This window comes from Ursus arctos, unplaced genomic scaffold (genome assembly GCF_023065955.2).
Source record: "Ursus arctos isolate Adak ecotype North America unplaced genomic scaffold, UrsArc2.0 scaffold_18, whole genome shotgun sequence".
In the NCBI taxonomy this organism is placed as follows: Eukaryota; Metazoa; Chordata; class Mammalia; order Carnivora; family Ursidae; genus Ursus; species Ursus arctos.
The window spans coordinates 24,659,975-24,679,958 of NW_026622852.1; the positions used below are offsets into that span (position 1 = coordinate 24,659,975).

General features: G+C 39.4%; 1 protein-coding gene across 2 annotated transcripts in view; it reads left to right on the top strand.

Moving 5' to 3' along the window:
* The first annotated feature begins 221 nt into the window (after window positions 1–221).
* UBAP1 (ubiquitin associated protein 1) overlaps window positions 222–19,984 on the top strand; it is a 52,213-nt gene continuing 32,450 nt past the window's right edge. For both annotated transcript variants that reach the window (XM_026506358.3, XM_048223270.1), the window contains exon 1: window positions 222–457. The gene's annotated coding sequence lies outside the window, so the exon portion shown is untranslated. The remainder of the gene's footprint in view (window positions 458–19,984) is intronic.

A 19,984-nucleotide genomic window follows, 5' to 3' on the forward strand; every position in this document is an offset into this window, starting at 1 on the left:
CGCCTCTCGGAAGCTCTCCTGGGCCGCTTCTCCAGCTTCTACGCCTTACCTTCTCAGTGACCCACATCTTTCCCTTCCTTCCTTGGGTCAGCGGGGCGCACCCACTCCAATTGCAGCGGCCCAGGCAACTAGAGTTGTTGGGCAGTACAGGAGAGATTAGTTACGTCACTGTCGGCTCCTCCCATTGGCCCAGGGAGGGTGGAGCGCGGCGCCATGACGTCAGACGCCCAAAGGGGCGGAGTGGTGAGGGGAAGGCGGAGGGAAGTAGGACTTCAACATGGCGGCTGTGGTACTGGCAGTGGCTACGGTGACGGCCTGGCCCGGGGCGGGCAGAGTTAGAAGTGGTGGCGTTCGCTTTCCCTAGGGGTCGTCAAGAGCTCAGCGGGGACCGAGCCTGGGAGGCCGTCCGGCGTCAGCACGTTTCGGCTTCTGGGACGGCAGCGGCAGCGGCGTTCAGGTGAGGGGGCCTCCCGCTGGGAGAAGGGGGGGAAGAGGGGCGGAGTTGGGGGAGGGGACGGGTACCGGGAGACGGATGGGGGAGGATTCCCTGGGAAGAGGTTGGAGGCCGAGCGGGAAGAAAGGAGCTATAGTTGAGAAGGGGCCAGAGATCCGTGACTTGGGGAGGATTCTGGGAGAAAGGTCGGAGTGAGGGGACCAGAGTTGAAGGGGCGGAAGGCAGATGGGCTGCGGAAAAACGAGTTCGGATTAAGGAGACTAATACCTTACTGGAAGACAGGCGCAGTAGATGTGTATCTGGCTGGAGTGGGAGCTCGGTGGGAATTATAGGATGTCGCAGAGGTGGACCCAGGTTTTAATAAAGAAGGCGAGTAATTGGGAGTTGAGGGTGAGTTGGGGAAGTGAGATGCAGATTTACTTCTCCCTGAGGCGTTGAGATAAGGGAGAAAGGGAAGAAACCAGAGCCAGGGTGAGGGGTCTTTGGGGAGATCTTGGACGTTGTCTGGCCTTCTCCAGTATGTTTATCTTGCCTCTTTTGTTTATTTCTTGGGTGGAGACTTACCTGTACAGTCCACCTGGGCCTCAGAAACAGTCCCAAATCTTTATTGTGGAACATCAAGTTACTTTTCATTTATTTGATCTCTATCAGGGATCTCTGACCTTTGGTTGTTTCCACACGTGCTTGTTTCCCGACTAGCCTCTGAAAATGAAAATACATTTTATATTAAGTTGAAATAAAAATTTGAATTTTTAAACACCATAGAGTGTTAGAAAACGATATTTGAAAACTTAGTTAACTATTAAACACTTTGTTCTAACCCCACTTATTGTTTTCTCTCTTTCCTCAGTTATAGTTATTAGCATTTGAGAAATTGGATAGACACGATGTATCTCTTCGGAATTTGTCACATTTGATGGGGAAAGACAGGGCACTTAGTTTTTAGTATAGCTAGTTCTTTCTAGTTAATGTCCCAAACTAGTTAAACTGAAAGTTTATGTATTTTATAACAAAGAATGTGAAATATTCAGAGTCTAAAAGAATTACATTTTCTGCATTAACCTATTAAATGGAATTTTATAAATTAAATTTTTATTTCTAATCAGTTCTATTCAGTTTTTCTGTTACTTATTTATTCAACATTTAATGCCTACTGTGTGTTGCATTAAGAATCATTCTGATTATGGAAATGGGAAAATTAATGTTTCTCTATCACTGCACAGCAAATAACTTGCTAACTTGTTACGACCTCATTGGAAGAAAAAATATTACTTAGAAATGATCACAATGGAAGAAAATTAAACTGTGTGTATATAAGAAGTTCCTGAATTTTTCTTTGACCCAGTACTTCATCATGACATATTTTTTGTGTTTCTGAAAGATTTTATTTCTAAAATTATTTTTATTAAAATAATTAAAAAAATTTTTAAAAATAATCTCTACATGCCGTGTGGGGCTTGAACTCACAACCCCAGGATTAAGAGTTGCGTGCTCTTCCGACTAAGCCAGCTAGATGCCCCTGAAAGATTTTTTTGATTTTGATTTTGAAGACGACAATAACAGTATCCTGGTTTGATAATATTAGGTCTGTAGACAATTCTTATCAGTGGTTGTTAGTTCACATTTCTTAGACTGGCAAATGTCACTTTATCTTGTGCGTCTTTTCTTTTATATCTTGAATATGGTAATGTACTTAAAATGAGGATTCTTGAAGTTTTAATTCAGTAACTAAAATTCTCTGAGTATTTTCAGCATTACAAATGTATTTTCATTACTCCAGAGTATAGATGCCAGTATTACATTTTTCCTGATCTCTAATTAAATTGTTGAATGTTTTGAGGGTTTTTGTTTTGTTTTTACTTTAAAGTAAGCTCTATACCCAATGTGGGCTTGAACTCATGACCCCGAGATCAAGAGTCTTGGCCTACTGATGGAGCCACCTGGGCTCTCATTTTTTTGAGGTTTTTAACATGGAGATTACTTTAAGTGTTAACCTTTTTCCCACAAGCAACCCCCCCCCCCCCAAAAAAAAACCCCCAGTACCATCAATTCATCATTAATAAGGTAATTTTCTTTAGACAGGCTTTTTAGGAAGTCCAAAAGTTAGTATGTAGTATTTTTTTTTTTTTTTAAGATTTTTTTTATTTATTTGACAGAGAGAGAGCCAGTGAGAGAGGGAACACAAGTAGGGGGAGTGGGAGAGGAAGAAGCAGGCTCTGGGCGGAGGAGCCTGATGTTGGGCTTGATCCCAGAGCGCCGGGATCATGCCCTGAGCCTAAGGCAGACGCTTAACGACTGAGCCACCCAAGCGCCCCAGTATGTAGTATTTTAAATATTAAATAGCTTTTTCTGGGTACCTGGGTTGCTCAGTCAGTTAAGTGGCCAACTCTTGATTTCAGCTTAGGTCATGATCTCAGAGTTGTGAGATTGAGCCCCACATAGGGCTCCATGTTGGGAGTGGAGCCTGCTTAACATTTTCTCTCTCTCTCTCTCCCTACCCCTCACCCCTCTTAAAAAAAGGGGGGTTTTCTTAGAATCAAAAAAACCTTGAATCTTAGAAATCAACTGGGTTTAAATTTTAACATAGCTTGGGCATCCCTGCTTCTGTATCACGAAGATAAGTGAAAATCTATTGTCTTTTCCAGAATCTAATAATTTAGGAAAGCCTTTCGGTTAGAAGAAGAAGTAAGCAGGTATTTCTCTTCTAACCTGTACTGTACAATTTTGTAATATTAAAAATAATTTGAATTAAGAGTAATATTTTCCTATGAATTGAGAGTTGTAATTTTAGGAAATTTTAGGTGAGAGTAGCAAGATTTACAAAGGGAAGAGTGCTAGCCCTGGGCCTAAGCTAATGAGGTAGGCATTGTTAAGCACTTTACATAATCTCTTAATCTTTGCAATGTGATTAGATAGGCAGGTTGTGATACACGTGCTTTTTAGCTGTTGAGGAAATTGAGGATCAGTGAATTTGAGTCATTTAAGGTTACAGAGATAAAATGGTAGAGTCTGAATTTGGACTTGAATTTGTTACACTTCAGTGCCCGAACTGTATCTGTTACACCTTTGTCCCTCTTAGTCACAGGGTCATTCTAATTCCTATCAAGTAAATTTAAAGTATAACCACTATTTTTAAATAATGCCATTTAAAACTACTTGTTCTTTTTGGAATAGTAGTGTAACTGGAGTGATAAATAGTTCATTAAAATTGTAGTCATTAAGATGTCATTAGTATTCTAGGAGGAAATGAATACCTGAATATTTTGTACTTAACAAAATAAACTGGATAAACTGGATAAGAGACTAAAGTTTTCTTATTTGTATTGCTGAGTCAGGTAGGATTCAGCTCATTAAGGGCCAAAATTCGTATTTGGCAGTAGTCTGCATGTGTTCTCATAATTTTGGATTGATCATTATCAGTTGCTTAATTGCTTAGCAAACCCTTCTAGTGGTTGAGTCACTAAATTGGCTCATGGTAATTATGAATCTTGTGGTTACTGAGTCAAGAGCTAGCAGTATGTGTTTTGGTTGCCTCACTTCCTCCACAGCACTTGATATTGTCAGACTTCTAACTTTTTTTCTAACCTAATGGGCTTGAAATGTTGTCTGTTTTGTTTTTATTAGCATTTCCTTAAGTTGAGCATCTTTTCATATGTTTATTCAGGATTTGTGCTTTTTCGGTGAAGTGTATATTCAAGTTCTTTGCCTATTTTGACGTGTTTCTCTTTCTCATTGACTTTTAAGACTTATGTTTTTTTATTTTTTAAATTAATTTTTTAAAAATTGTATTTATTTATTTGACAGAGAGACAGCGAGAGAGGGAACACAAGCAGGGGGAGTGGGAGAGAGAGAAGCAGGCTTCCCTCTGATCAGGGAGCCTCATGTGGGGCTCGATCCCAGGACCCTGGGATCACGACCTGAGCTGAAGGCAGACGCTTAACGCTTAACGACTGAGCCACCCGGGCACCCCAAGTCTTTTTTTTTTTTTAAGATTTTATTTATTTGACATAGCATGCATGTGCACAACCAGGGGGAGCAGCAGGCAGAGGGAGAGGGAGAAGCAGGCTCCCTGCTGAGCAGGGAGCCCAGTGCAGGGCTCGATCCCAGGACCCTGGGACCATGACCTGAGCCAAAGGCAGGTGCATAACTGACTGAGCCATCCAGGTGCCCCAAAAAGTTCATAATTTTAATGAATTGAAATTTTCAGTTTTGTATGGTTTGTGCTTTTTGAGTCATTTAGAAAACCCTTCTCTGCTAGGCATGCTTTTTTTTTAATGTTTATTTGTTTGAGATTTATTTATTTATTTTAGAGAGAAAGTGCGTGGCAGGGAGCAGTGGGAGAGGGAGACAGAGAATCCCAAGCCGACTTGATCAGAAGATCCTGAGATCATGACCTGAGCTGAAATCAAGTCGGTTGCTTAGCTGAATGAGCCACCCAGGCGCCCCAGGTTTTTTATTGTTTTAATCTCTACCCCCAATGTGAGGCTCAAGCTCAAAATCCTGGTATCAAGAATCACATGCTCTACTGACTGAACCAGCTAGGTACCCCAGGGCCTGAAGTATTTTAAAGCAAATCCCAACTTTCCTATAAATACATTATTACGAACCTCTGATAGGCTTTCTTTTAAAAATGTTACCACCGTGTCATTATCACATCTAATAATTATTAGTAATTCCTTTATAATCTAATGCCATCCATATTAAAATTTCTCTTATTGTCTTAAAAGTGTCTCTTCAGGGGCACTTGGGTGGTGCAGTTGATTAAGTGTCCGACTCTTGGTTTTGGCTCAGGTTGTGATCTCAGGGTCATCGGGTCAAGCCCCTGAGTCAGGCTCTGCACTCAGCTCAGGTCTGCTTGAGATTCTCTCTCCCTCTCCCTCTCCCACTCGTGCTCTCACCCACTCTCTCTCAAATAAATAAATCTTTTTTTTTTCTTTAAGATTTTATTTATTTATTTGACAGAGAGAGACAGCCAGTGAGAGAGGGAACACAAGCAGGGGGAGTGGGAGAGGAAGAAGCAGGCTCCTAGCAGAGGAGCCTGGTGTGGGGCTCGATCCCAGAACGCTGGGATCAGGCCCTGAGCGGAAGGCAGACGCTTAACGACTGAGCCACCCAGGCGCCCCCCTCAAATAAATAAATCTTAAAAAAAGAAAAGTGTCAGGGTGCCTGGGTGGCTCAGTCGGTTAAGTATTTGCCTTCTGCTCAGGTCATGATCTCAGGGTCCTGGGATTGAGCCCCCCACATTGGGCTCCCTGCTGAGCGGGGAGTCTGCTTCTCTCTCTCCCTCTGCCCTTCCCCGTGGCTTGTGCTCTCTCTCTCTCGTTCTCTCTCCCTCCAATAAATAAATAAAATTGTTTAAAAGTGTCATTTTACAAGCAGTTTGTGCCATTCACAGTTCAAATAAGGTCCATATTTATCATTTATTCAGTTTTCATGTCTAAGGCTTTTTTATTATATGGTAATTACCCCCGTTTCATATAATTGATTCATTGGAGAAACCAGGGCATTTGTCCTGTAGGTATCCTACATTCAGTAACTGTACATTCTTATGTGTGTGTGTTTTTTCTTTCACTTGCTCTTCTATTTTTTTGTAAACTAATGGTTACAAGATCGATTTATTTTAACCCTAACCCTCTTCCTCTTCCCCTCCCTCTGCTTGTGCATGCTCTCTCTCTCTCTCGCTCACTCTCTCAAATAAAAAAGTTGTGAAATTGTATCATCATGCTATTTCTGTTAGTTTTTGAGTACTATTCTTCTCTAAAGAGCTTTCCCTTAGCAGCAGGCTTACGCTGAAGTATAGTTCCTATTGAAAAGAGTAGATGAGTACACTTACCATGATGAGCACTGAGTAACGTATAGAATTGTTGAATCATTATATTGTATACCTGAAGCTGCTATAACACCATGTTAACTATACTGAACTTAAAATAAAAACAGTACAAATAAAAAAAATAGGAGGATGAATGCTTCATTCTTTTAATTAACCAATTTCAAAGTAAAGAGTTAGTGTAACATTCTTCTCTTAAGGTAACAGGCTATTTTGAGTTTTTTTTTTTTTTTTTTTTAAAGTATCCACACCTAGTGTGGAGCTCAACGTGGGGCTTGAAGTCAGCAATTGTGAGATCAAGACCTGAGCTGAGATCAAGAGTTGGACACTTACCTGACTGAGCCACTCAGGTGCCCCTGCTCCCTTTTTTTGACCTTTGGTTTTCTTTAAAGATTTTATTTTTTTTTAATTTGAGAGAGGGAGCTCACATATGAGTGGGGGGAGGGGCAAAGGGTGAGGGAGGAGCAGACTCCCCACTGAGCAAGGAGCCTGACAGAGGGCTGGATCCCAGGACCTGAGATGATGACCTGAGCTGAAGGAAGTGCCCAACCGACTGGACTACCCAGGCACCCCAACTGTTGGTTTTCTAAGGGTCTTTTCTTTGAGTATTATCATAAACTTGTGAATTTATACCATGTATTTGAACAATTACAGTCATTTTTTTAAGATTTTATTTTTAAGTAATCTCAAAAAAAAAAAAGGATTTTATTTTTAAGCAATCTCTACACCCAATGTAGAGTTTGAACCTATAACCCAAGATCAAGAGTCGCATGTTCTACCTATAGTCATTCTTTTTTTTTTTTTTTAAAGATTTTATTTATTTATGTGACAGAGAGACAGCCAGCGAGAGAGGGAACACAGCAGGGGGAGTGGGAGAGGAAGAAGCAGGCTCAGCAGAGGAGCCCGATGTGGGACTCGATCCCGGCGTGCCGGGATCACGCCCTGAGCCGAAGGCAGACGCTTTAACGACTGCGCTACCCAGGCGCCCCTATAGTCATTCTTTTTTGATGCACAAGTTGTTTCATTTTTGATCAGTGGGAGTCATTTCAGGTTGGTAGCTATTTGGCATGAACTAAAAATCCTTTTTTTTTTTTTTTAAATGTTTTATTTATTTAAGTCATCTTTCTACCCAATGTGGGCTTTGAACTCACAGCCCCAAGATCAAGAGTCACGTGCTTTTCCAACTGAGCCAGCCAGGTGCCCCATGAACTATAAATCTTTGAAAGGCTTCTTTCATATACAGCAAATGGCCCAGGTTAATCTTATAAATTCTTCCTGTACATCTGAAAATGACCATTTCTCCAAGAATTAATGCAGAACTGATACTGAGAGCTCAAAATGTGGGTGCCAGGGATGCTCATTGATACTGTCCTTGCTTCTACAAACATTTTTATTTATTTTAAATTAAAAAAAAAATTTTATTTTTGGGGTGCCTGGGTGGCTCATTTGGTTGGGCATCTGACTTTGGTCGTGGCATCGAGCCCTGCGTTGGGCTCCCTTCTCAGCCAGGTGTCTACTTCCCCTGTCCCTCTGCCCCACCCCCACTTATGCACCCTCTCTCTCTCTGAAACAAATAAATAGATCTTAAAAAAATTTTTTTTTTAATTTTTTGGGTGTCTGTGTGGCTCATTTGGTCAAGCATCTGCTTTTGGCCCAGGTCATGATACTTGGGTCCAGGGATCGAGCCCCACATCGGGCCCTCAGCTTATTGGGGAGCCTGCTTCTCCCTCTCCCTGCTGTTCCCCCTGCTTGTGGGCACTCTCTCTCTGTTAAATAAATAAAATCTATTTTATTGAACTGAACTGAAGTTCAGTTATGTTAACTTGTTCAAGGGGTACACAGCTAATAAGTGGCAGAACTGTGACTTAGACCCTGATTTTTCTTAGTTTAAAACTAGTTAGTAAGAGAGAATCTAAGCAGGCTCTGTGCCTAGCGCAGAGCCTGCTGTGGGGCTTGATCTCACAACCCTGAGATCATGACCTGAGCCAAAATCAAGAGTCGATGCTTAACCAACTGAGCCGCCCAGGCACCCCTAAAACTTTAATTTCTGATTGTGCATTGCTAGTATATAAAAATGCAATTGATTTTTCTGTATTGATCTTACAGCCTCCAGTCTTGCTAAACTGTTGTATAAGTTTTGTATAAATACTCTTGTAGATTCCACTAGATTTTCTACAGACCTTGTTGTCTGTGAATTAGGACAGGTTTTATGTGTGGTTTTTTTTCCCCCCTATTTGGATACCTTTTACTTCTTTTTCTTGTTTTATTGCACTGGCTAGAACCTCTAATACAATGCTAAATAAATGTGATGAAAGTGGACATCCTTGTCTTATTCTTGAACTTAGGGGAATGTCTTTTAACATTTGGTATGATGTTAACTGTAGGGTTTTTTTTTTTAATAGATGGCCTTTATAAAATTGAGGAAGTTCCCTTCTAGTCCTAGTTTGCTGAAAGTTCTTTTTGGAATGGGTATTGGATTTTGTCAGTTTTGCTTTTCCTGTGTTTATTAAGATAATCTCATGGTTTTTCTTTTTTAGTTTGTTAATATGGTGAATTACATCTTTTTAAAGGATATATTTAACCAATCTTGCATTTCTGGGAAAAATCTTGCTTCATCATGATATATTATCCTTTTTATATATTGTTGGATTTGAGTTGCTAAAATTTTGTTGAGAATTTCTGCAGTTACGTTCATGAGGGATATTCTGTAATTTTCTTGTATTATCTTTGACTGTTTTGGTATCAAGGTAATGTTTCTGTAATTCTTATGAAATGAGTTGGGAAGTATTCTTTCCTCTTCAGTATTCTTTTTTTTTTTTTTTTAAGATTTTATTTATTTATTTGACAGAGATGGAGACAGCCAGCGAGAGAGTTAACACAAGCAGGGGGAGTGGGAGAGGAAGAAGCAGGCTCCAGCGGAGGAGCCTGATGTGGGGCTCGATCCCAGAACGCCGGGATCACGCCCTGAGCCGAAGGCAGACGCTTAATGACTGAGCCACCCAGGTGCCCCATCCTCTTCAGTATTCTGGAGGAGTTTGTGGTGAATTAGTGTTATTTCTTCCTCAAGTGTTTGGAAGATTTCACCAGTAAAGCAGTCTTTTTCTTTATGATGAGGTTGTAAATTACAAGTTCAATTACTTTAATAGATACAGGGCTATTGAGGCTATTTCTTTCTTCTTGAGTGATCTTTGGCAGTTTGTGGTTTTTAAAAAATTGGTTTATTTCTTTTTAAAAAATATTTTTAGAGAGAGAGCCTTCATGCATCACAGAAGTGAGGGGTAGGGGCAAAAGGAGAGGGAGAGAGAATTGTACTTTTGTGGGGGGAGGGGCAGAGGTAGAGGGAGAGAGAGAATCTTTTTTTTTTTTTAAGATTTTCTTTATTTGACAGAGAGAGAGAGACAGCCAGCGAGAGAGGGAACACAAGCAGGGGGAGTAGGAGAGGAAGTAGTAGGCTCCCAGCAGAGGAGCCTGATGTGGGGCTCGATGCCAGAACACTGGGATCACGCCCTGAGCCGAAGGCAGGTGCTTAACGACTGAGCCACCCAGGCGCCCCAGAAGAGAGGGAATCTTAAGCAGGCTCCACACCTAGCATGGAGCCCTATATGGGGCTCTATCTCATGATGCTGAGATCCTGACCCGAGTTGAAATCAAGAGTTGTACGCTCAACTGACTGAGCCACCCAAGGCACCCCTGAGAGAGAGAATATTAAGCAGCCTCCATGCTCAGCATGGAGTGCCACATGGGCTCCATCTCATGACCATGAGATCATGACCTGAGCCGAAATCAGGAGGTGGACACTTAACCAACTGAGCCACCGAGGCACCCCTAGAAATTGGTTTATTGAAAGAAAGAAAGAAAGAAAGAAAGAAAGAAAGAAAAAGAAAAGAAATTGTTTTATTTCAGTTAAATTACCAGACTTGGCATAAAATTGTGTTTTGTTTTGTTTGTTTTATATAATTGTTTTGATATGGTATTCTTTTAATATTTGTAAGATCTGTGCTGTCTTTCATTCCCGAAGGCAGTAGTTTTCTTTTTTTTTTTTTCTTCTAGTGAGCCTTGCCTAGGGAGTTTATCAATTTAATTAACCTTTTTAAAGAATCACCTTTTGGTTTTACTAATTTTTCTCTTGTTTTTTAGTTATTATTTTTAAAGATTTTTATCCACTTGAGAAAGTATGAGCAGGGGGAGGGGCAGAGGGACAAGCAGAGCCCCAGCTGAGTGAGGAGCCTGACCTGGGCTTGATCCCAGGACCCTGAGATCATGAGCCAAAGCCAGAGGCCTAGCCAACTGAGCCACCCAGGCACCCCTTTCTTAGTTATTATTTAGAGAAGAATTGATGCTTTCTTATTTGAAGTCAGAGATGGTCTGATTTTTAATGTGGGTCTGGCCAACTATGGCTTTGTTGTGTTATAGGCAGATTTCCAAACTGCCTGTGTTGCTTATACTGCCAATATTCCATATTTTCCTGAAAATAATCTATGCTACTTACCTTATAGGTAAGTTAACTGGCTGCTTGTACATAGTTGGATAATTTGCACATTGTGTTATAGAGTTCATAAAATTGTATTGGGAGATGAGGGATTTTAAGATTTATGCTTGCATTTATATTAGAAGTAATTCTATATTACGTACATTCCACATGTTAAACCTTTTATATTTGGAAATTTCTTAAACATTTTGACAGAAGTTTCTGCTTCTGTGGTGGAGCAAACCATTAAGTTACATTTATGGTAATTCCAGTTGGTAATTCCAGTTAGACACTGGGATATTATTTTTAAGTAACTTTGTTCCAGTAACCTGGTATGATTTGTATCTCCATTCAACGTAGATTTCAACAAAGATGTGAAAAGGTAGTATATATATTTTGTAAAATGAACATCATCCACTGTGTTGAAGTTTTTGTAATGTGCTGTGATTTTTTTTTTTTTTAAGTCTAAAATAGTATATGCCAGTATCCTCATTCTTTCTAAAACTTTTCTGAACTTCATGTGGTGGTGAGAGAAGAGACTTACTGGAGTATTTTCTTATTCTTTGGTGGTTGGTAGAGTTTTGATTATTTTTCAGGGGAGTTATGAAAGATTTATTATATTAAGTATGCTGATTATTATTTATATTTTTAAATATTTTATTTATTTATTTGAGAGAGAGCAAGAGAGAGAGGGAGAGAGAGCATGAGCTGGGTGAAGGGCAGGGGAAGCAGCAGACTCCCCGCGGAGCAGGGAGCCTGACTCAGGGCTTGATCCCAGAACACCGGAATCATGACCCAAGCTGAAGGCAGACGCGCAACCAACTGAGTCACCCAGGCGCCCCAGTATGCTGAAATTAACCTCTATAGAGGGTTTTCTATTTGATTGCCAGGGACTCATAAGTCGGTATAAAAATATATGGGTTTCTGGGGCGCCTGGGTGGCTCAGTCGTTAAGCGTCTGCCTTCGGCACAGGGCGTGATCCCAGAGTTCTGGGATCGAGCCCCACATCAGGCTCCTCCACTGGGAACCTGCTTGTCTTCCCTCTCTCTCTGGCTGTCTCTCTCTCTGTCAAATAAATAAAAATAAAATCTTTTAAAAAATATATATATGGGTTTCTTACTATTGGTGATGGTTTTCTGGTACCACCTTTCTTTGTTCCTTAGAGTAAGTACAAGCCATTGAAATGTGGAACTATTCTTATTAATATGAGATTTAGGGGGCACTTGGGTGGCTCAGTAGGTTAGGCATCTGCCTTCAGCACAGGTCATGACCGCTGAGTCCCGGGATCGAGTGCCACATCGGGTTCCTGGCTCAGCGGAGAGCCTGCTTCCCCCTCTGCCCCTCACCCTGCTTGTGCGCGCTCTCTCTCTCTCTCAAATAAATAAAATGTTAAAAAAAAATTAGATTTAGGAGGGTGAGGAGGTGCTAGCAAACCTGGTGAGTAACAATTGCTTGTATTATTTTATTTAATCCTTATAATAACCCTTCTTAGATTCATTCCATTGTACCATTAATTTAATTTCTTATATTATTAATCTTTGTTTTTATTGGTAAGAAGAATATGTTAAGTTTTGTTATCAGAGATAAATTACAACCCATTTTGATAGATACCTATTTGATAGATATTCATAAAGCAACTAAGATTAATTAAAAGATCTGTGTCCTTTTTGTGTCTTTTTATTATAAATCATTTCATATTAAGGTTTTTCAGTTGTAAAATAGAAGCAAAATTCTGTGTACAGTATTCCCCCCTTATCTGCAGGGGATACGATCTAAGATCCTCAGTGGGTGCCTTCGGATAGTAGTGAACCCTATATATATGGATGGTCCCCAACTCATAAATGGTTTGATTTACAATTTTTTGACTTCATGATGTGAAAGCAGTATGCATTCAGTAGAAGCCATACTTTGAATTTTGAATTTTGATCTTTTCTCAGGCTAGCTCTCTTATGATACTGGACAATGGCAGCCAGCTACACCTCTCAGTTAGCCATGTGATCATGAGGGTAAACGGCTGATACACTTATAACCATTTTGTACCCATACAGTTGTTTTTTACTTTCAGTACAGTATTCAATAAATTACATGAGATATTCAACACTTTATTATAAAATAGACTTTGTGTTAGATTATTTTGCCCATGTGTAAGCTAATGTAAGTGTTCTGAGCACACTTAAGGTAGGTTAGGTGATTAAAATGCGTTTTTTACTTAAGATTTTTTTCAATTTATGATAGGTTTATTGAGATGTAACTCCATCATAAGTTAAGCAAGTTCTGTACTATGTATTTTCTTGTACAGATATATATATGATCAGTTTTATTTATTTTTAAAAAGACTTTATTTATTTATTTATGAGAGAGAGAGAGAGAGAGAGGGTGCACACGTGAGGGTGGAGGGAGGAGCAGAGGGAGAGGGAGAGAGAGAATCTTAAGCAGGCTCTATGGCCAGCGCAGAGCCGGACATGGGGCTCGATCTCATGACCCTGAGATTATGACCAGTCCCAAAATCAGTTGAGTCAGCTGCTTAACTGACTGAGCCATCCAGGCACTCCTAAAAGATTTGATTTGATTTGATTTTTTTAAAGATTTTTATTTGAGAGAGAGAGCACAAGCAGGGAGGAGAGGGAGAAGCAGGGTCCCTGTGAGCAGGGAGCCTGACCTGGGGCTCGATCCCAGGACCCTGTGGTCATGACTTGAACCAAACGTGGATGCTTAACCGACTAAGCCACCCAGGTGCCCCTAAAAGATTTTATTTTAATTTCTGCATCCAACATGGGGCTTGAACTCACAACCTTAAGATCAAGAGTCACATGCTCTACCAACTGAGCCAACCAGGTGCCCCGTTTGTAATCAATTTTAACTTATAAATTAGGCACAGTAAGAAGTTAACAATAAAAATAATAAAATAGAAAAATTATAACACACACTAATTATATGAATATGGTCTCTAAGTATCTTATTGTACTGTACTCACTGTGAGATGATAAAATGCCTGTGTGTTGAAGGGAAGTGAGTTACGTAGGCATTGTGACTTACCATTAGGTTACTCTTGACCTTCTGATGATAGATCAGAAAGAGGATCATCTCCTTCTATGAAGTTGTCCCATCTTTATATTGTTTGTTTCCTGGTGTACTGCGCAATGTTCCCTTCGGGGTGAGTTCTCAAGTTTGGTGATCAAGGCTCTGTCAGTTTTTTGTTTCCATGGGAAAAACCATTCAAATTTCACATGACTTCAACAGTCAGAATGATGTCATCCACTGAGTCTGAAGACGGCTGGAAGAACAGAACATTTATGTTTATGATTATTTCTCTCAGGTCAGATTCATAGCCCATGGTGTGATATTTAGCTTCTTTGTATAAAATACATGTTAAAGCAGTTATATCATATTGGCTACTTGTAGAGTGAAATAAGGTTATTAGTGTTAAATAGTAAGCATTTTCTTCTTTAAAAAGTGGGTGTGGACTGTGTATACTTACTGAGTCATAGACTCAACAAGTGATTACATGTGTTTATGTGCTCTCATAACGAAGAATATGAAGAAGTCTTGTGTTTTTCTTACATGTATGAGAGCATAAAAGCCACTGATGTCTGTAGTTATAAAAGAATATATCCAGATCTTTAATTCTGAAAAGGTTGTCAGATCATTTACTCCAGGCTTCTCTTTTTACAGAAGCAGTCCTGAATTCTTTTCCCCCCCCAAAGGTTTTGACAGGCCCTAAACCGTCCCAAATTGATGGAAGAATTAAGGCTGAAACTCATGTTTTTAACCGTCCAGGATGCTCCTTTCTCTCATATTATGGCATGAGTTGTGATGTGATTTTTGAGAGTTGGGGAGGAGATGACATTTTTGGTTCAGTTACTTCTTGAAATTATTTTTTCCAGTGTTAATTCACAATTTAAATATTTGAGGGGCACCTGGGTGGCTCAGTTGGTTAAGTATCTGCCTTCCGCTCAGGTCATGATCCCAGGGTGGTGGGATCAAGCCCCATGTCAGGCTCCGTGCTCAGCAGGGGAGTCTGCTGCTCCATCTGCCCTTCCCCCTGCTTGTTCTCTCTCTCTCAGATAAATGAATAAAACCTTAAAAAAATTAAATTGATAGGTTCGTGGCTGTATTTCCTTTTGGGACATTTTTGTTTTTACGCTAAGAAAAGTTTTTTAAAGATTATTTATTTATTTATTTATTTGATAGAACAAGCAGGGGGAGGAGCTGAGGGAGAGGGAGAAGCAGACTCCCTGCTGAGGAGGGAGCCTGATGTGGGGCTCAATCCCAGGACCCCGAGATCATGACCTGGGCCGTGTAGATGCTTAACCAACTGGAGCTACCCAGGTGCCCCATTAAAAATTTTTTTTAAATTCATTTGAGAATTTTAATGAATTGGTTAAGATAGAGGGGGTAGGGATAAAAAAAGAATTGGCTAAGATACTGATTAAAAATTTCTAATTAGCTAATGCTTTATGTTATGTCTCCCTATTTTAACTTGTAACTGGCCATTTTCCTGTTCTTAACATTATGTTAGTCTCATAGGCCTTATGATTTCAGACTACAGAAGTCATTGCTTAACTTTTTCGTTGTAAGGGCATTGTTTTGTCTAGTTGTATTCCCAAAATACATATTAGTTAGGAATATTAGTTATAGAATCATATTTTCAGAAGGTTTAAGAGGAGACGGCAAGTGAATATGAAAAGGCCTCCCCTGCTACAGATTAGACACGGTGCTAGGTGCTGGTAGGATTAAGAGGAACCCAGCATTGAGGAAAGTCCTTGCCTGACTCAATTTGGAATTAGCTAGAGTTCTTTTTTTTTTTTTAAGATTTTATTTATTTGAAAGAGAGAGCGCAAGAGCACGAGTGAGGGGGGAGGGGCAGAGGGAGAGGGAGAAGCAGGCTCCCCTCTGAGCAGGGAGCCCTATGCTGGGCTGGATCCAGGACCCTGAGATCATGCATGATCTGACTGAAGGCAGATGCTTAACTGACTGAGCCACCCAGGTAGCCTGAATTAGCTAGAGTTCTTAACTGCAGTTCTCATGAAATCAGATTGGGGTAGTAATTTACCTTGACAATACTATATTCTCTTTTCATGTACTACATGTTGCTTTTTAAATTTTAGTAAGTTAATATTCTGCTATAACCAGTTTATATTAAACTATGTGAAATGAGCTTTATATTGAGTCACTAGTTGCTCTTCTTACAGCCTTAAGTATACGATATGATTAATAACTTTGTTGAAACTTCATTTGCAAGAGTAATTAAATTAGTGAGAAAACTTGTACATTACAGCAGCTTGCCGTTTTTTTTTTTTTTTTTTTTTTAAGATTATTTATTTGGGAGAGTGCGAGAGAGTGCATGCAGGCTGGGGAGGGGCAGAGAGAGGAGGAGAGAGAATCCTCAAGTAGACTCCATGCCCAGCACAGAGCTCAATTCCAGGACCCTGAGATATGACCTGAGCCAAAACCAAGAGTTGGACACTCAACTGACTGAGCCACCCAGGTGCCCCTACGGCAACTTGCCTTTAAAATAACCTCCATCTTCTGGGGCACCTGGATGGCTCAGTTGGAAGAGCATGAGACCCTTGATACCTGGGTCATGAGTTTGAGCTCCACGTTGGGCATAAACTAAAAAAAAAAAATAAATACAAATAACCATTATATTCTAATTTTTTCATAAGGTAAGCATTTTGTTGGATTTTAAGTCTAAGTTATTTTTGCCCACTGCCTTTCCATGTAGAATGAAAATAGGAATTGTATATTTGGGCAGTTGCATAATGTTACTATACTTTTGATCGATTTGGAGTTTATTTTGGGATGGAGTGTGAGGGGAGCATCCAGCTTTTTTCTGGGTGGCTACCATGTTGTTTCGTCGCTTCACAAATTTTATTTTATTTTATTTTTTTATTTTTTTTATTTTTTATTTTTTATAAAGATTTTATTTATTTGACAGAGAGAGACAGCCAGCGAGAGAGGAAACACAAGCAGGGGGAGTGGGAGAGGAAGAAGCAGGCTCCTAGCTGAGAAGCCTGATGTGGGGCTTGATCCCAGAACGCTGGGATCACGCCCTGAGCCAAAGGCAGACGCTTAACGACTGCGCCACCCAGGCGCCCCACACAAATTTTATTTTTTTTTTAAGATTTTATTTATTTGTCAGAGAATGAACGTGCACAAGCAGGGAGAGTGGCAGGCAGAGGGAGAAGCAGGGTCCCAGTAGGGAGCCTGATGTGGGACTTGATTCCATGACCCTGGGATCATGACCTGAGTCGGAGGCAGACGCTTAACCAACTGAGTCACCCAGGTATCCCAACATTTCACAAATTTTAAATGGCAGCTTTACTCTATACTACATTTCCATATTTTGGGTATTTTTAGGGATATCTGTTCTGTTCCACTGATCTGTCTATGTGCCAGTATGGCACAGCTGTAAGTGTTATATCTTAACAGTAAATATTTTAGTATCTGACAGGCTAGTTTGCATTATTTTCTTCAGAGTTTTCTTGGCTGTTGTTACATATATTGTTATTTCTTTATGAACTTTAGAATCAGCTTTTCTAGTTAATAAAACAGAAGACTGTAGTTTTCACTTTTATCATGCCACATTTATAGAGAAACTTAGGGAGAATTGATCTTAATGATGTTGCATGTCCTATCCAAGATTTATCATATGTTTTTCCAATTGTGTAAATCCTCTCTTCTTTCAGTAGAGCTTTAGTTTCTTCCTTTGTATCTTTCTTACCTTTTGTGGCACATTGTATGTTTCCATTATATTTCTTATCTAGTTATTGTATACATGAAGGCTGTTTATTTCAGAATATAGGTTGGATATACTTTGGCTTTGGTTCCAGACCACCACAATAAACAGACCATCACAATGAAGCAGGTCAAATAAATCTTTTGGTTTCTCAGTACATGTAAAAGTTATGTTTACACTATACTGTAGTCTGTATAAAGTGTGCAATAGCATTGTGTCTAAAAAAAACAATGTACATACCGTAATTAAAAAGTACTTCATCGCTAAAAAAATGCTACCCATAATCTGAGCTTTAAGCGACTTGCAGTCTTACTGTTGGTGGTGGGTCTTGCCACAGTCTTGATGGCTCTTGACTGATCAGGGTGGTGGTTACTGAACGTTGGGGGCGGCTGTGGCAAGTTCTGAAAATAAGACAGCAATGAAGTTTGCTACATCAGTTGACTTTTTCTTCCATGAACAATTACTTCTTAGCATGAGATGCTGTTTGATAGCATTTTACCCACAGTAGAGCTTTCAGAATTGAGTCGTTCCTCTCAAACCCCACCGCTGCTTTATCAGCTAAGTTTATGTAATATTTGAAATCCTTTGTCATCATTTCAGCAGTCTTCACGGCATCTCCACTTTATTTTTTCATCCATAAGGAGCAACTCTTCATCCATTAAAGTTTTATCCTGAGATTGTAGCATTTCAGACACATCTTCAGGCTCCACTTCTATTCCCTTGCTATTTCCACCACATTTGCACTTACTTTCTCCACTGAAGTCTTGAAATTTCAATATGTAAAAAACAGTGTGAAATGCAATAAAGCAAAGTATGGATGGTTAAGACCAAGTGTGCCTTTATTAATTTGTACCCAGAAACACTTTATTGTGTTCTTTTATATTTGTAATAATTTTTCAGTTTTGGGGTTTCCCTGGGAAACAGTCTCTTTTCTAACTTTTTATACCTTTTAACTTCTTTCATCTAATGTTAAATAACAATGTTAACAAATTATGATAATAGTGGACATCATTGTGTTCCTGTGCTTAGTGGGAATCTTTTATTTCCCATTAGTCAGCATTCTCTGACATTGGTATTGAGAGAGATGGTTTTCGTTGTTGCTTTTAACCTCATGTTAAGGAGTTGACTATATGACTTTTCTTAGATCTGATAATGAATGGTGAAATGTATCAGCAGATGCCTAGTATTGAACTGTCCTGAATTCATGGACTAAATTTTTCTGCTTGGACGTGATGTATTCCTATAATGCATTACTAAATTTGGTTTGCGCTTTTCATTTTGAGGATTTTTTTTATCTCTATGCATACATGAGATTTTTCTGTAGTTTTCTCTTTAATGGCATCAATATTATGTGTGCTTTGTAAAAAAAAAATTAGAAACTTTCCTTTTCTTGTGTTTTGGAGCCATTAAAATTTCATAGCAGTTAGGTTTCTTTTGGGTTGCAAGAGCTCTTTGATGACTTTTTCTGTTTCCTCTGTAGTTAGTGGTCTGGTTAAGATTTCTACCTCTTGTGAAATTAATTTTGATAAATAATACTTTCCTAGAAAATCATCCATTTTATCCAGGTTCTCACGTGTATTTGCAAAGAGATGAACAAAACAATGTCTTTGGATTATTTTAACTTCCTCTATTTTGTACACTTCTCTCTTTTTATTATTTAAAAATTTTTTTAAAAGATTATATTTATTTATTTGACACAGAGAGACAGACAGCCAGCGAGAGAGGGAACACAAGCAGGGGGAGTGGGAGAGGAAGAAGCAGGCTCCCAGCAGAGGAGCCTGATGTGGGGCTCGATCCCAGAACGCCAGGATCATGCCCTGAGCCGAAGGCAGACGCCTAACTACTGCACCACCCAGGCGCCCCGTCACTTCTCTCTTTTTAAAATTAAGTTAGTTGGATGGTTTATGTATTTTCCAAAGAACCAGCTCTTGGGTTTATTTATTGGTTAATCATTTTTCTGATTTTTAATTGGTTATTTTCTGCTTATGTCCTTACTGTTTCCATCTTGTGCTTTCCTTAGATGGTCCCTATACTGTGAATTTTTTTCTTAGTACTTTTGTTTGCTGTGAATTTTCCTGATTACTGCTTTAGCTGCATGTTGTAGGTTCTCAAATATAGTATTTTCATTGTCATTATTTTATGCAGTTTTATTTTTGGTTCCCTCTTTGATCAAGAGACAGTTTAGAAATTCAGGTAATAGGACCTTTTTGTTTTCTGATGTAATTAATTCCTAATTTTTTTTTTGCCTTTTGACTATTATTGGCTGTGATATTTTTGATTTTGAATATTTATTGGAATTTTCTTTGTGGCCTAATATTTACTTAGGTTTTTGTAAAGTGTTCTGTGGGTACTTTGGGTATATTCTGCTTTCAGGATGCTTTTGATAGGCTATAAATGATATCTATCATTAATTATGTATTTCTACTTAGTTCTTCTGTTTCCTGTAGTTTTTGTTTCATGAGTGGTGATGCATTGTTTTTTGGGGCAATTCATAAT